Below are 12,921 nucleotides of genomic sequence, written 5' to 3'. Positions count from 1 at the left end.
GACCAGGTATGACAAGTTAGAGACCAGGTATGACCTCCTGACTGAAGAGCGAGACCAATTACAAATCAAGAACAACAACCTGACTGAAGAGAGAGATGACCTGAAGAAGAGGCTCTGTGGTCAGTGAAACATCACTGTTTTTATTCATTGTTGTATCATGTTGTTCATCATTTGTTATTAATTTGACCGATAACAATAGGACTAACTTTATCATATTTTTTGTCAGAATCACCTGGATGGCAGACATTTGACAGAGGTTGTTATTACATCTCTACTGAGACCACAACCTGGCACCAGAGCAGACAGTGGTGTAGAGACAGACAATCTGACCTGATTGTCATAAAGAGCAAAGCAAAACAGGTAGTGAGTGTGTGTGTGTGTGTGTGTGTGTGTGTGTGTGTGTGTGTGTGTGTGTGTGTGTGTGTGTGTGTGTGTGTGTGTGTGTGTGTGTGTGTGTGTGTGTGTGTGTGTGTGTGTGTGTGTGTGTGTGCATTTTGTGGAGACACACATCTATTGTACAGTTTGTACATCAGTAACCAGCTGTTTTTTTCTCCAGGACTTTGTTGCCAGTTTCAACAAGAGGATATGGCTGGGTTTGACCGATATAGACGAGGAAGGATCTTTCCAGTGGGTAGATGGAACACCACTGACCACACCAACGTAAGACTGATCATATTCATTTTACCTTCATTCTAATTAATGGTATTAAATGTTATCATAAAATACAAATCTGCTACACTGTCACAAAGACATCTGATGTCTACTTCACTATCCAGTTAATGTGCATCTAATATCTAGAACAGTGGTTCTCAAAGGGTGTGTCGAAGCACACTGATGTGTCATGAGCAGTGTAGGGCAGTAACACGTTACATAGTAACTTTTTTCCTTCACAGTCAGGATCCAAGATGGCGGCACGCATGTTTTCACGCTCTGCATGTTATGTTTGTTTGGATGTAGCTAGCCCCGTAGGCTACCATCAACGTCCTGTACACAGTTGCAGCGATTCAGTCCGCGTATACTACATCGATCGTTCTACGCCTCTTCAGCATACTATTGGGATGTCCCCCGGATAGATTGGATCTTCTGTCCCGGTGCGGTTGGCCCGTTTTTGGCCGGGACCGCCATCGCCATAGGCTGTTCGATTCATCACAACCGACGGAGCTAGCCTGGAGGCTACCTGGCTGTATACATACAGCTGGGGCTGCTGTTAGCTAAATAGCTTTCAGTACAGTTGCGGTGGCTCGGTTTGTTGTTTCTGTTCCTGTTGCTCAATATTTACATCCGACGGGGCTAGCCTGGAGGCTACCTGGTTGTATACGTACAACCGGGGCTGCTATTAGCTCATAGCTATTAGTACAGTTGCTTCCGATCGGTTTGTTGTTTCTGTATCTGGCTGTTGATAAATAGCTGTGCCTGCTAGCAAACACTTCAGTTTGCCCTCGTATCGGCGCCTGGATTCCCAAAGGCTCGTTGATTCTTCATAATCCAGGCTGCTCTCAAATGCATGTCTGTCAAAGCGGCTGCTGTTGTTGGATTATAGTTTCCTCCTCTCCAGTACGGCTTACGGTTTGTTGCACAAAACATTACTCACAACATTCTGTGCTTGTTTTCATAGCATTGTGTATGTTACATGCCTCATTGTTTGTTGTGCATAGTATTCCCTGGCTGTTTTGTTCTCATCGCATTGTGCATGCCCCGCAGTGAAATGTTTATCATGTTGCCTGGCAACATGTTGGCTGTGCTGGTTGTCTCGCTAGGAATGGGTCTCATGTCACTTGATTCACTCTATCAGAGTAACACCACCTTGTTGCCACATTCGAACATTTACATTGCTGGTAAAACACACGTTACTTCTGGATTTCTGGATAATGTACTTTGGCCTCAAGGACCATGTAAACTGGATTCTTTGAACCGTGTTTTTCCATTTGCTATGGACGTTGCGAACATTGTTTCTTGGCGTGATCCCTGTTGTAATGTTTATTCTTGCATGTCTTCCTCCAGAGCCCCTGGTATTATTTCAGTGTTTAAGAAAATAACAACAAGGCTGCTGATTTTGCTTATGCTGTTCATCTCAGGCAATGTACACATTAATCCTGGACCGGTCCCCCTTTTTGAGGCCCTACCAATTCTGTCCACCCCCCATGATTTTAGCTGTAGGCATGGTCTAGGCTTCCTCCATTTCAATGCCAGAAGCCTGGTGCCCAAATTGCCCACTTTTCGATGCTGGTTTGAGATAGCTAAACCTGACGTGGTAGCTGTCTCAGAAACCTGGTTAAAACCTCGCTCTACTGACAACACTGTTGGTGTGCCTGGTTATAACCTCTATAGAACTGATCGTAAAGGCAGATGTGGGGGAGTTGCTCTGTACATTTCTGATAAATTTCAAGGGTCTGTTCTTCATTCCGTAACCATAGCTAAACAGTTTGAATTTTTAGCCGTCCAGATAATGGTGGCTAATTCCCCTCTGACCATTATCTGTTGTTATAGGCCTCCTTCGGCAACTAGTGAAGCTATGGGAAACATAGTAGATTTGATTTCTAAATGTGCTAGCTCCGAGATTGTCCTTCTTGCTGATTTGAATTGGGATTGGTTGACTGATAAATCTGCCAGTTTTAAACAGCAATGTGATTCCCTAAATTTAATACAGATCATACATAGCCCCACTAGATTAAACCCTGCCAGACCGGATGGTGACACTTTGATTGATATTATTCTAACAAATGCACCGCACAAATATGCCTCAATTGGTGTGTTTGCAAATGACTTGAGTGACCACTGTGCTATTGCATGTGTCAGAAACACTAAGCTGCCCAAAACCAAAGGCCTGACTGTCATCAGGCGCTGCTTTAAACACTTCTCTGAACAAGCCTTTCTTCATGATTTGGCTGCAGTTGATTGGTTTCGCATGTCCTTAATTCCATCAATGGATGAGGCCTTTCGGTTCTTTCACGAACAGTTTCTCTACCTGATGAATAAACATGCACCTCTCAAAAAAAATCAGAATTAAGAACCGTGCAAATCCCTGGTTCTCTAGGGACCTGGCTGATCTGATTCATGAAAGAAATAGACAATGGTCACTTGCAAGAAAGTCTAATTCAAGTCATGATTGGCTTCTGTTTCGTGTCTTGAGAAATAAATGTACGGTCCTCACCAGGAAGTTAAGATCGGAACATTATTTATCTCTCACTACTGATACCTCTAGCAATCATTGTACCTTCTGGAGAGTAGTCAAATCCCTGCAACAGAAAGGAGCAGCAGGCCCCCCGCCTAAGATTCGGGTGGGCGAGTCCTTTATTTCTGATAAAAAAATCATGTCAAATGCTTTCAATTCGCATTTTAAAAGGGCGGGACACATTTTTGATGAGCAAATTGCCAATGCTCCTCATCAAGACGCCCATGATGATAACGTTGACTCATCTGTTGTTTCTGTTTCTGTTTTTGACTTTTCTCCCATCCTGGTATCGGATGTTCTACACGCCCTGTCTACCTTAGACCCTAAAAAATCTGCAGGCCCAGACGGCCTTGACCCTTTTTTCCTAAAATTATCATCGGCTATCATTGCTCAACCTGTCACTGATATGTTCAATATCTCCTTAGCCACTCAAAGTCTACCTGAAGAGTGGAAACAAGCAAATGTTTCCCCTCTTCTCAAGGCTGGCGATCCTTGTGATGTAAACAATTACAGGCCCATTTCTAACCTTTCCACCTTGGCAAAGATCTTAGAGGGCCAAGTATCAAATTAGGTAAAGGTTTTTCTTGATTCATACTCTATTTTGAACCCCATGCAGTCAGGTTTTAGAGCAAAACATAGCACTGTAACGGCATGCCTTAATGTTATCGACGACATCAGGGCAGCCCTGGGTAAGAAATCTTTTTGTGCGGCCTTATTCATTGATTTGAGTAAGGCCTTCGATACCGTGGATCCTCACGTACTGCTCAAGGTCCTTTCTAAAGCTGGTTTTTGCCAAAATGTGCTTGGTTGGTTCAAAAACTATTTAGTTGGCCGCACACAGTGTGTCAAATTTGGTGATACCATTTCTGATTCCATCACCCTTGAGAAAGGAGTCCCCCAAGGTTCCATTCTTGGTCCATTGCTTTTTCTTTTGTATGTCAATCATATTTGTAGTCAATCTAAGCATTGTAAGTATCATATGTATGCCGATGACACAATTCTGTACTCTTGTGCTCCTTCTTTTGATGTAGCAGTGTCAAACTTGGCCTCAGATTTTGTCTCATTGCAGCATGAATTGGTAAATAGCAAATTGCTATTAAACGGCCAAAAAACCAAGGCCATGCTATTTACTCCAAATAGAGCTGACATTATCCCCCCAAATATCACCACCTTGGAAGGAGTAACCATCGAATGGGTGGTGCTTTACAAATATCTGGGAATTTGGTTGGATAACAAGTTAAACTTCAATCATCACATTGAAGCGTTGATTAAGAAGTTAAAATTCACAGTAAGCTTCTTTTATAGAATGAAGTCCTGTTTTTCTTTTGCTTCAAGGAAAAGGCTGGTCACTGGCCTGTTTATGTCGCAACTCGACTACGGCGACATTGTGTATCGATTCGCCTGTCCCTCAATATTGGGTAGACTTGATCCCCTTTATCATGCTGCGTTGAGGTTCATTACCAGCTCCACCTATAGGACACATCATTGTATTCTGTATTCCCTAGTAGGGTGGTCCTCCTTAGCATCTCGCAGGTTGCTACATTGGTACACTTTTATATATAAAGCCATTCTTGGAAATTCCCCCTCGTACATTTGTTCAAAATTTAATCTTGTCCAAAATTCGCTCAACCTCAGATCGAATGCCTGGATGCGCTATGTCGTACCCACTACTAAATCTGAGGCAGGGAAAAAAAAACTTGCGTTTTTTGGGCCTTGGTCGTGGAACGATCTACAGACCAGATTAAAATTGGCTTCATTGATCCCTCTAGTGTCTTTTAAGAGGATTGCCATGGGCACATTCTCCAACCATTGCTCCTGCTTTGACAAGTAGCAATTGCTGTGATCTTAGTCTTATATTAGTTTATTAGTTTTATGATGTATTGTTGTTATTAGTATTTTAAGTAGTCTGTATTGGTGCTATTGGTAGTAGGTCTTTGGTATTACGGATGTCATGTTTGTCTTTGTTTTGTTATGTCCTGTATTGTCGTTACTGGCAGAGCTGTGTAACATTTTATTTGCCTCTTCTCTTGGCCAGGGCACACTTGCAAAAGAGACACTAGTCTCAATGTGATTTCTCTGGTGAAATAAAGGTTAAATAAAAAAAATATATATATATTACTGTAATATTATTACTTTCCCCAGTAACGAGTATTGTAATTTTAATATTATTACATTAATGATCCAACTAACCTTGCGTTACCAGGGCCCGATTAACCCTTCGTGGTGCCCGGGGCTAAAACCTATTTTGGTGCAACCGAAACGGGTCGTGAGGGATTGAGTACAATGGGCCACAATGGAAACAAGCCCCCTGGGCCTTTATGTGTTATCCTTTTAACATAACCTTTGTTAATAAATCATTCAATCAATCAATCAATCAATCAATCAATGATGCAGCCTATGTGCAGGTCTGGGGATATATGGTCTGGGTCAGGTCAGGGTCACACACATACAGGAACACTTTCAACATTTGGAAGTATCGTCATTATGTTGAGTTCATTTCAGTCAAAGATACAAACATAGTTGTCCATTATAAACTTTGTACAGGCATGTTTGAGAGGCTTCATTGTGTTTAGTGCTGCTTTTAGGAAGTTTTTGACTCCTCCTGTAAGGATAATTCATTCTTAGCTGTCTGGCAGAAACCTTGTATCTCCATATTTTGATTTTCTTTGTAAATCAATGCCGTACTTCATTAAACAAGAGTGTCGCACAAAAGTAGTGATGGAAGCAGATTTACAAGCCCACAATGCATTGCGATGCATTGTGGGCTTGTAGATTGGTTATTTTCACCATTTTAAAATGTTTTTTAAATAATAATGAAAAAGGAATGGTTTTGGACGCCTGGGTTTCCACCCGACAGCAACGGTATGGAATATGAAGAAAAACAGTAAAAGTAATAAGTAATATAATATGTAGGTAATATAAAGGCCAACACACACATATATTTCTAAGATATAATGTATAAAAAAACAAGAGGTTGTTATTTAAAGTAAGCGTGTGTTTACTTGACAAAGTCACGTTCATGGTTAAAATCAATGATTTTTTACTGTGTTTCTGAAACTCGGTGAGGCGACAGGCTGACTTTAATCATTATGCTGAAATCCTGCGTCCTCCATGACTGCAAGGGGCTGCAAATGTTTGGCCATAAAGACCCCAATGTTTTAGTTATGAGTTTGATCTGTCTGATAATATCATCTGCTGGAAGACACTGTTTAAATGCTATGAGGTGTTCTTTCCTACCCGACTCTCTCCTCCTTGCTCTGTCATCAGACACTGGGAGGATTTCTGCATAAAATGGTAACCTATATTGAAAGCAGGTTATTATAATCCATAAGGTGTTAGTTGGACGCTGATTGTAAACAGTCAACGTTTTATCCTCCATGTCTTATCATTGTCGTCACCCGTCATATAATACTTATTATATTAATATAGTAAGTGAATCCATAAAGTCTAATGATGGTGTTATTGAAGCTCACAACGTGTCACATCGGGTGATTTAATTTAATGACAGACGTATGTGTGATATAGTCAGGGGTGTATTGGTGATAACTCACATATTGTCCTGCAGCTCTAGTGCAGTGGGTTTCAACCCTTTTCATATCAAGGTCCATTATTTATTGGGCATTTTGATGAGATTTAGACTCTCTGAGCCAAGACTTATATTTAAGAATATAAGAATATTTTGTTGTCTTTGGATAAGATTTTGTCCACAATTCCATCCATGATGTATTGATGTTGGTTCAATAGGAGAGACAACAGGCAAATGTTGATCAAAATAATAATTCTTCAACATTCTCTAATTTTGTAGACTTCTTCTTCTTCTTAAGTAATGCAGATGTTTAACAATAATTTAACTCTTGAGAGCATAGACATATAAAGGTAGACGCCTCCTCTGGCTCTGAAGCGTGTGTATCTCGGACGCACTTCCGCTTCCTCTATGCTTGTGGGGGCCAGCTGGAAACTTCCGTGTGCGTCACAGAAGGGGGCGTTCGGTAGGCCAATCAGAGGAAGGTGGGGGCGGGACAACTAGATTCTGACAAGTCCTGGAAAAGACGCACTGTGATTGGCCAGTAGTCAACTCGCTGTGATTGGCCAGTGCCCGTCCCCCGGAAATATGGTGGTCACCATACCAAGCACGTCGCTCCAATGAACTGTAGAGGCCAATGAGGTATCTAGGTTTCTATATCTATGCTTGAGAGCGTAACACTGTTTGAGAACCACTGCTCTAGTGCATCAGCAGTCCCAACAGTGCCATCTACTGGCTTGAACTAGTCAAGACACAGAAAAACTCCTGCAGCCATAGAGTTAAAAAATAAGGCAACAGCACAATGCTTCCTGTGGGTTAATTTGGTAACTAGCAATTTATTACTGTTCCTGAGTAATTATAACCAAAACTGGTCATGAGATACAGGTGAACCACTCATTATTCATGAAATATATACAAATAGGCTATCTTTTTTTTTTCTATATCAGTACTTTGTGTTTACTCATTTCTATAGCCTTAAATATATATTATAACCATTTATTCATTCATTTATCACACACATTTTCCAAAGCGGCAAAATAAGCTGATCTACAAGCTTACATGCACCATGTTGAGAGCTTGTAGATCAGCTAATTTAGCAACAAATACATTTGAAAACTACTGAATATAAAATGAGGAGATGAAAGAGTGAAGAGTGAAAAAACATCCTTGTAAAAGTATTGTATTAATTATACGTTCCTACTTCTACAGGTACTGGAGGTCTGGTCAGCCTCATGATGAAACCAAAGAGTTCCCTAATGCAGTAACAAACTGTGTTGAGTATTATGATGGGTCTGTGTCTGACTATCCTGGCAAAGGATGGAACGACATAACGTGTTATGCTGGCTCTATCAGGTTCTGGATGTGTGAAAGAGCTCTGTGCTGAAACCATCATGTTCACCATGTATCAGTTAGCTGGTGTGTTGTCTGCCTTGCAAGTTCTACCCAATATGCACTGTAGACATTACATAAACATTTATATTCATATTTTCATATATATAGTTAAAGGGGAGCCTATTAGAATGTGAATAACATTAATCTAACAGCCATATGTTCCATTTTAATACCATGTTTCATGTAGATTAATATAATGTTTGTTTTGTTCTTAAAACAGTGCAAGATAAGTTATGCATCTATTTCTCACCAGTTTTAAGCATTTTATTTCATTTTATTTGCCATTTAACTTTCTTATTGATTGATTATGTGCTTTAACCACTTAAGCCCTATTTTATACTTTGGCTATTGGAAAATAGCAGATCTACAAGCTCATCTCAATGTGTTGTGAGGTTGTAGATCTGCTACAGGACCACAATGAAAACAAGCCTCTAGGGATCTTTGTGTTATCCTTTTAGCATCATTGTAAAATCAGACCACTGTACTATTTGCAAACTGTTAATAAAGTATTCAATAAATCAAATTTTTATGTAAAGCACTATCATGTTTTGTATTGAAGGTAATATACAAAGTTGTACAAGTTGCATCACTAGTATTATAATCATCATTATCATCATTATTATTGTTATGTCTGTAAAGCATTATAAACACATTCATGAGACAACACTCTCATACAGTATGTTTACAATCATGCAAGACATCTTATATCAATGTTTATAAAGTATAGGTCGTGGGCATATTGAACATTATACATAAATACTATTCTCACGTTGAATTCTTATTATTATTAACTCAACAGAAGTAACAGAATGACTGTTTGTACTCATTTGATCATTAATGTCTCTTATGATGGAGCTATGTTAACAACATGAAAATGATAGCAGTACTCTAGCACCACCTTGTGGACCAGATCTTTCATATGTTTAATACTTGTAAAGAAGAAGAGTTCATCCAGGTGATGTCATAGACAGATTATTATGAGCAGTGCTGTAAAGTAACTAAGTACATTTACTCAAGTGCTGTACTTAAATACAATTTTGAGGTACTTTTACTTTACTGGAGTATTTCCAGTTGTCTATATACCCTTACTTCTACTCCACTACATCTCAGAGGCAAATATTGTACTTTTACTCCACTACAATTATTTTAAAACTATAATTACTAGTTACTTTTCGGATCTAAATGGTTACATTATAAAACACACATTAACCACCCTATTTCGTTTCATACATAGGCAACGCTTCGCGATGCGACGCGTTGTGAGCTTGTAGATCTGCCATTTTCAAACATTTTAGTACTTTTACTTTTGGTACTTTAAGTAAAATTTGATACCAATACTTTTGTACATTTACTCAAGTAAATTTTGAATTCCAGACTTTTACTTATAACAGAGTATTTTTACATTTCAGTATTGATTCTTTTAAGGGGGTGGGGGGGGGGGTGTAAAATGAAACCAAATGGACCCGTTGCTTTCATTTTTCAAGAGTTAAAGATCTAATAAGGGTCCATTTGGTTACCAACTCTCCATCATTTAGCTGGGGACCACCTGGAACTCCCTCAAGGACCACTGGTGGTTACCGGACCATTGGTTAAGAAACACTGATTTACAGCAAGGGTTGTCAGCCTTTTTAGGGCATAAACCCTGATCAATAAACCCAGTGGTTCTACAAACATTGTCATGTAAAGGACCCCCAAATTTATATTTATTTGGTCGCGGATCCCCATCTGTAAATATTAATTTTCTCTCACCCATTACTGCATCAAAAGTAATCAAACTACTACTATAAAAGCTGGTCAAACATTTGCCAAATAAATATTACTTAAGAAAGAGGCAAAAAATAGCTGATTTACAAGCTCTCATTTATGTGAAGAACCAAACTAACTGTAATGCCTCAACTCCTACAGTTCCAAGTTCCTGTCAATGCTGGGGGGTCCCCAGTTCAAATATGATTATTTTTGGGGGTTCCCAGTTCAAATATTACTTTGGGGGTTCCCAGTTCAACTATGATTATTATGATTATTATTATATATTTATTTATTGGGGGGGGGGGGGGGGGAGAACTGCCCTATGACCTACAAGAAATGCAAAGTTTTATATATTTCATATTGTAATATTATGCAATCAGTGCATGGACAGTTTTTCATGGCCACAGATCTCTATAAATACATGGCAGTAACGTCAGCACACATGTGGTTGTAAAGTCTCAGACATGTTGACAGGATGGACGTGTGGTTTTATCACCTTTATGTTCTTAGAATCAGAATCAGAATCAGTTTCATTGTCACATCACAGGTTTACAAGGTAAAAAAGTGGGTGAAATTCGTTTTTTTTTTTTTACATCATTCCCATCGCAACGTTAATTTCCATAGAAAGAAGAGGGGGTAAGTGGGAAGGAGATCAGACAAGAGAACAGAAAGGCCAAACAAGTTATCTACATATTTACAAGAGTACCCGAGATAAGAAACAAGCTAAGGTGCCTGAGCATAGCAGCAATGTATGTATACTGTGCATGATATACTTATGGACGTTTAAGGTGCTTAGAGAGAAAAAAGAGCACAATAAAAAAAGACAAAAGAAGAGACTAAAATGCAGTGGTGGAAAAAGTACTCACATGCTTTACTTAAGTAAAAGTATCAATACAGCAATGTAGAAATACTGTTACAAGTAAAAGTCCGGAATTCTAAATTTACTTGAGTAAAAGCACTAAGATGTTTGAAAATAGCAGATCTACAAGCTCACAACGCGTCGCATCGCGCCTTGTAGATCTGCTATTTTCAAATAGCCTAGGTATAAAATAGGACTGAAGTGGTTAATCTATGTTTTATAATATAACAATGTATAAATGCAAAGTAACTAAAGATTTCAAATAATTAGTAGTAGTGGAGTAAAAGTACAATATTTGCCTCTGAGATGTAGTGGAGTAGAAGTAAAAGTACTGAACAGTACAGTACAGTACTTGAGTAAATGTACTTAGTGACTTTACATCACTGAGGGAGGCCCTGAACTTGTGGGCCCCTGGGTCTATACAGGTCAAGGGTCAGTGTAAATGTTCCTATCCACCTCTATGCAGACTTTAAGGGGTTTGAATCCTCTTTCTCTGCACTATAGCGACTCCTACAGGTTGGTCAGGGTATCTGTTCAGCAGGGTTAGAACAACCAGGCCACCTCTATCAAATCATCAACCAAATCCTCACAGTGTTCATGTAACTCTGAGAGCATATGAAATGGAACCAAACAGACATACATCATGTCAAAATCCAAATATATCAGTCAAAATGCAATGCAAATCATTATCACAATTGACTGTATGATCTAGAAACAAGCAAGTAACAGGGCGGTATAAATTAAGGTATAGCCAACTACGCCACCTAGGGGATTGCATACTAGGAAATAGTATAGAATCTAATAAAATTAAACCACCTGAAGACAAGGATATCACTCCCCACAAGGTTCGTTGTACTTAAAGACGGGGTGCCGGGATTTTCAGTGACCCCCCCCCCCCCAAAAAAAACATAATCAGGTATTATGGTTATACTAGGAAGATTTTTTTCAAAAAAAAGTGTACAGAAATGGTTAAAATTATGTTTTATGTGGACACGCCTCCAGTTCATTAAGTATACCTGGTTCTCACCTTAGCACCTCCTCCATCACCTTAGCACCACCCACCTGTTCAACAATAAAATACATTGCACCTCTACACTGGGGCGATGCTGAGGCTTGCCAAGGGGAAGGAAGAACTGGCTAACCAGCCCAGGGCAGTGGCTCCCCAAGCCACAGCACACAAGTAGTAAAATAATCTCATCAGAACACAAAAGAAAAGGGGATTCCACCACCACCACCACTGGAGCAGGCGTCGCCTGGTCCTGACTTGGGGGCCTCAGCATCAGAACTAAACAGAAGGGAAACCATACATTAGTGTGACACAGTCTCATCCATTGTATTAAAATACATTTCTTGATATCACCGGCAATAGACCTGATACTGTATAGGCGACCGGGGGTTTCACGCAACATGATAGAAGCACCAGACTTAAAGCCAACACGAGGGCTGATGGTCAGGGGTGAAACTACCAATTCCTGGAAACACAAGCAGCATTGTGTTGGCCTACTATTAAATAGTGCTTAAAATCAATGACCCAACAGGAGAGCGAGAGAGATTTAAATATACCGCATCAAGGCAAAACACAGTTAGTGCCTGCGGACACATTTTGCGTGGTGCAGTCACACATACACCACCAGGGGTAGACAACCCGAGGGGGGGGGGGGGGGGGGGGGGTGCTCTCATGGAGAGACAGACACTTGGACAGTTGCACACAGACTGAAATGACATAAAAACAACCGGTCACGTTCATGACCATAACATATAACTAAATCAAAACACACTGGCACTCGCTAAACAAGAAACATAACTGTGTTGATGCTAGCCCTGGTCCAGAGCGTTAGTGAGTTCTCTCTAACGCTCTGGACCAGGGCTACGTTGATGCATGGTGGACAAACACACAAAACTGAAGCCCAACAGGCCAGCTTTGTTTGTGGAAGTTACACGTCAGTGAGGACACGCACACGCGTGTCACCGGCGCTGAAACCCAACGGGCCAGCATTAGAACCCAGTCAGTGAGGACACACACACAAATGAGAGGAGACAGCTAACCAGGGCAGAGTGTGTGCTGCTTATGTACTGCAGGTAATCAGCCCACTGATTAGTGGGAGGAGGAGGGGCCATGGGCAGAGTGGGAGACAACGCCCATCCTGCTACACAGACTACAGTAGGTGTCCAGTGACTTTGACCAGTTTCACTTTCAAAACCTTTGCATCATGCATGTCACACAGACAG

The 12,921-nt window shown here is 40.3% G+C and overlaps 1 long non-coding RNA gene across 1 annotated transcript; it reads left to right on the top strand.

The window, feature by feature from the left end:
- The first annotated feature begins 239 nt into the window (after window positions 1–239).
- Window positions 240–7,998, top strand: LOC311035344. Its single transcript, XR_014599702.1, has 3 exons — window positions 240–360; window positions 557–660; window positions 7,905–7,998. It is a non-coding gene; the product is annotated as an uncharacterized lncRNA (long non-coding RNA).
- Window positions 7,999–12,921: the final 4,923 nt, after the last annotated feature.

The sequence above is a fragment of the Gymnoscopelus microlampas genome, assembly GCF_963454915.1.
Source record: "Gymnoscopelus microlampas genome assembly, chromosome: 19".
Taxonomy (NCBI): Eukaryota; Metazoa; Chordata; class Actinopteri; order Myctophiformes; family Myctophidae; genus Gymnoscopelus; species Gymnoscopelus microlampas.
This window is presented reverse-complemented; position numbering and strand designations above follow the sequence as displayed.